General features: G+C 35.7%; 1 protein-coding gene across 1 annotated transcript in view; it reads right to left on the minus strand.

The window, feature by feature from the left end:
- zcchc7 (zinc finger, CCHC domain containing 7) overlaps positions 1–2,448 on the minus strand; it is a 64,567-nt gene extending 62,119 nt beyond the window's left edge. The window contains exon 1 of the mRNA XM_067404404.1: positions 2,379–2,448. The gene's annotated coding sequence lies outside the window, so the exon portion shown is untranslated. The remainder of the gene's footprint in view (positions 1–2,378) is intronic.
- Positions 2,449–5,000: the final 2,552 nt, after the last annotated feature.

The raw sequence follows: 5,000 nt of genomic DNA on the forward strand, positions 1-5,000 counted from the left end.
TCATTCAATGGCCATAAAGGTGACATCATACAGTAGATCATTCTGCCAATATCTGCACTGGCCCCATCGCAAAAAATAAATAGACATTTTTATAGAATTATTTTATTATTAGAAACATATATATAGGCCAAAAATAAAAATATTTATTTTACAAAAACACAAGTATAATTTATAAAGGTTTGCCGTAATAACAGAATATACTTTTACTTATGTTCTGCTGATTCGTCCAATACTATCACAACTCATTCTTGTAGTTTAGCCCAATAGATGCCTTTGTGACATATATAAAATAGCTAAATTCACAATAATAATATGAATTATTTGCCTTAATTCTGTAATCAAGATAATTCTGATTATTAAAATACTTTAATGATGTGTGAGACAGCTGCATGGCACATTTTTATATAAGCAAATATACACACTCAAAACAAGCTAAGAACTGTTTCTGAATGACTCAATTGTTGTTGTATAATTAATATACCAATACAGTACTTCATTTAAAGGTACAATTTGTGATATTTTTCTGCTAGAGGTCGCTAGAAGCCTATTCATAACAAAGGCGTAGTTTGATGACGCCAAGTTTTAGAGCGGAAACTTGGGACATGTGGTCTCCATCTCAACGGACGGTGCAAAAGAATAGGGATTGGAGTCTGGAAGAACTCATGTCCATGGATGCGATTATTAACGTTACTGTAGTATGAAGCAGAGCAGGACCGAGTGTTGCGGGAGCTGAAGCGATTGATCAACACACGCCTCACGAGCAGCGGGACTTTTATTATGACACAGTCGCCGGCGCCGCTTCCGCTTTTCCGGTCATGAGTTTACGGGAGCTGTCCTTGTCGACAGAACCAGCGGCAGATGGTAAACAGTAATTATGTTCCATAAATAAGTAACACCATCCACCATAAAACGTGCAAGAAGTAAATAAGGAACTGCTTGAAGCAAGCTAGTGGTTTGCTGGACGCTAGACACTACTTCCGCATTTGTCCACGGCATTGTTGTCATGTGGTTTCTACGTCAGTAAAGGCGGTAACAAAGGTAACTGCGTCATTGACAGGCGACTGCACTGCCCCGTGTCACTGTTTAGAATGGGAATTTTCTCATGATTTACAAGTAGTTGAAAACATTAGAGATATTGTTTGTAATCAGCTGGACAAAATATATAACACTAGCCTAGTGGTTTTTGGATATTTTGCTGCAAAAATTGTACATATTGTACCTTTAAGCCCTTTTAAGAGCACAACAAATAGTACAAATAGCAAATCTAACATTTTGAAAAACATTCAGTTTTAATAAACCTTGCATAGAAGTAGCTGCTCATTTAATTTTGTGAACATTTCATTTATCATCATTAAATTATGTTTTACATCATATGAGCCATTGTGGGATGAAGAGGGCTGTTTGAGGAAGAAACATACATTTAATTTACTGCCCATAAACATCTCGCTTGTAACATGACAAATATTCTCAAAATGCAATTTTGGATACAATATCCAATATTCCTCCCATCGTTTGTTCAGAATTCTCGTTCTCATGGATCTAATATGATCTTCACCCAACATGATGCAGTGCTTTTCAGACACCTCAACCTTACAATCAAGCAGTGCTCTAAAAAAAGAGACTGGGGAGAACTTTAAAATGATGAAATAATAGAGAGACAGACAAACAGACTGTAAAAATTTAAATGAAAGGCAGAGCCATAAGAAGCTAATCTGTTTCCATAACTCAAAGTACAATGATGTAAACATAAGGCATAGCTACGGTTTAGTTTTGATCTGTCAGTTTGATGCTTTGTCTTCTGGAGGATAGCAATTATGCCCAGATCAATGTATCAATCAATTTTGATCTGTTTTGTTGTCCTCTCCCTCAATTACCCTTAAGGCATACAGCAACAGCATAAGTGGATCTGTTTGACAGCCACACACAAGTCACAAATAGAGAGGTTTCTCGTCAAATTCATAAAAAAGATTTAAAGATCATTAACACATCAGATTTAAAGCATAAAAACACCACAGAACACAAGCCATGGACACTATGCTAACTGGAAACCTTAAAAAAATCCAGTAAAATCAGGAAACTCAGAGTGTTCACGATAATAAATATCTGAATAAAACTAACGAGTACATAAAACCCTTGCCTTCAAAGAGCCTTAAATCAATGAAGACTCATATTAGACAGCATATATCTGATGAACTTGTGTTAGCTTCAGTGCTAATAAGTGCTGCTCAAAGACCCACGTGTGTTCACGTACACATGCACGTCGCTGAGGACGTATTACTAATAAACCTGCACGACAGTGTTTTAAAACATTTGTAACCTTAACCACACAATATGGCATGTTATAACGCGTTTTCTACCAGACTGAATAAAAATCTGACCTGTTTACAAGTTCCGATTTGCAACACAAGGACACGCTTCCGGACTCCTCCGGAAAATTAAATGGTTGGCCAACTATTCTTCATCCCTGGGAAAACGCGCTCTAAATTTAGCGCGCACACTGAAGGTTAGTGACTCTGAGTCTAGGGATTGTTTTAACTATTACCATGCTTGTTCATAGTGTGAATGAGAGAGGATTTGGAAATCTATGAACTGTTCATACTTGAATTTTCTGATTGTAGGAAGCTTCATACAACAAGAACCATAAGGGACCACATCGGTTGCTGAAATGTAGGTAACGTACTTAAGGCCTAAGAGAAATATTTTTTACACCTTGTTCAAATAGATATAGCGCCGTCGTGGATTAATAATAATTGTGATAATAATGTTTTAATTAGCCGACATAGACAATGCTCAGAAAATAATAACTAAATACCCAACACACAAATATGATAAATAATAACATTGCCTCATAAATTGGCTGCAAAACAAACCCAAACATGTGTATGTATGCTATATCTGTATGTAGTCTATGCATTTTTTGTATTTGGTATTTTAACATGTACGCCTAGGTAAATATTTAAGACAATTTCATTTACAACAAATAGTTACCCAAGACATAAGCTGGCATTTCAAGATGTTGGCCTTTTACTTGAGATGTGAACTTCTTGCTATCTTTATTGCTGTAATAGAAATAACATGCAAAAATGTCCTTTTATCAGTTGCTGTTTGGCCTCTTATGAGGTCCAGAATTTACATATCTTAAACAGGCAGCATATCTGTCACAAACATATCTAAATATAATCACATATCCATTTTTGTGCAGTCTTTTTCTTTCTTTCTTTCTTTCTTTCTTTCTTTCTTTCTTTCTTTCTTTCTTTCTTTCTTTCTTTCTTTCTTTCTTTCCATTTTTGTGAAATCACAGCCTACCTTTATCATCTCCAGAGTTTATATGACATGAACAGAGCATGCGACTGATGTGGGAATCATGGTGTGAATGCCATCTGATTCTGAAGACGTCTCCATGCGTGTCAGTGTCAGAAAAGGCCATCAAAGCAGTGGATTGTTTTCTTTCAAAAGGTTACATTTCCTAAATGAAGCCAAAAGCCCACCACATATACCATATTTTGGAAGAAATCTGTAGAAACAGGGATTGCAGCTGGAGAACGCGATGCCTGGCTGCTCTACAGAAATTGCCGTATTGGACGTATTTGTTGATCGTTAGTACTATTATTGTTTTAAAAGGAAAAGGGAAGCGCTTGTTCGTCGGTTAATCTGCACAAATTCAAACCAGTCGGGTGTTGAAGATGGAGTCACAAGCGAGGATGCAGGCTTTCCCATTCCAATATCTGATTCCACATGGCTGTTCTGCATGAGAAAGATTTTCATTTGGGAAATGAAGCCAAATGGCCACCTTCACCTACCCCTGCATTTATATTGCTGATGTCTCCACAGTCTGCACCTTCAGTGTGTTATTCAAGTGTAACATTGCCCCATACTGTGCTATGATCAATATTTGAGCTTACAATTATCATGGCATTGAAAGTTATAAGTCTATTTGGGTGCTATATACAAACATAATAGCTTTATTGCTGTTTAGGAACCAAGCTGTAAGATTATCTGGGGAATTTCTAATAAAAACAATCATAAAAACATTATACATAAAGTGTTTTGGACAGTACACTAAATATGGGTTAATGATAAATAATAAATTAGTTTGTCCATTTGTTTCTTTTCAAATGAGGTTTGCTCTCTTCCTGTCTTTTGTTTGTGCAGGCAATATAGAGCCTTTGATTCTCACAATTTATTATACAGGGTGATGTCATTCGCCTGTTTGATTGTTTTCATTTTTGAGGGTCCACTTAGAACATCAAGGCACAGTTTGACCCCAGCATGTCGCTACACGTCACATGATCTGGAACAAAACATTGAGTGAAGAAACCCATGTCCTCTTTGTGTGGTCTGGTGTTGTGCCAAGTGTTGACAGGTCTAGAACTGGCACTATTTCCTGCTGAGGCTTGAGGTTCACTTCTTCACTAGACATTTTCACAGTTGTTATCAGGTTAATACTTAAAATACATAAATCACTCATTTATATCATTTCCCATTTGATACACCAAACCTGTCATGTTGCGGAATTAAAAACAAAAAAACAACTTTTTTCAAAAAGATTTTCAGTATAAGGATTCTGTTTCTCTTGCCAATTCACTTTCTGCAAAAGTTATTAATACATGTTAAATAATAATCAAGAAAATAAAAAGGATACCACATCAATGTTCTCTGTATTTCAAATAAAAATACTATCTAAATATGAAAATACATGTGCATGTTAACACCTTTGATTTGTTAAATAAGCCCAGATTTGACAGCAACAAAAGCTTTTCTTCATGAGGTAGTTATTATAACCAAACAAATTCTGCAATTTCTGTCCAATTTTAGGTTTTTGCTCGATATAGATAAGATATGTAAAGAAATTAAGTCCTAATATGCAAAGTGATTGGTTACCAAAATTTTCTCTGAATCTGCGAAATTGGAAATACAGGTATTGTTTGTAGGTGGAACCAAAAGGAGATCTCCTTCAAACAGAGAAAGCTTTTCAAATATTCCTCTAAATATATTATTTA

The sequence above is a fragment of the Chanodichthys erythropterus genome, chromosome 12, assembly GCF_024489055.1.
Source record: "Chanodichthys erythropterus isolate Z2021 chromosome 12, ASM2448905v1, whole genome shotgun sequence".
Taxonomy (NCBI): Eukaryota; Metazoa; Chordata; class Actinopteri; order Cypriniformes; family Xenocyprididae; genus Chanodichthys; species Chanodichthys erythropterus.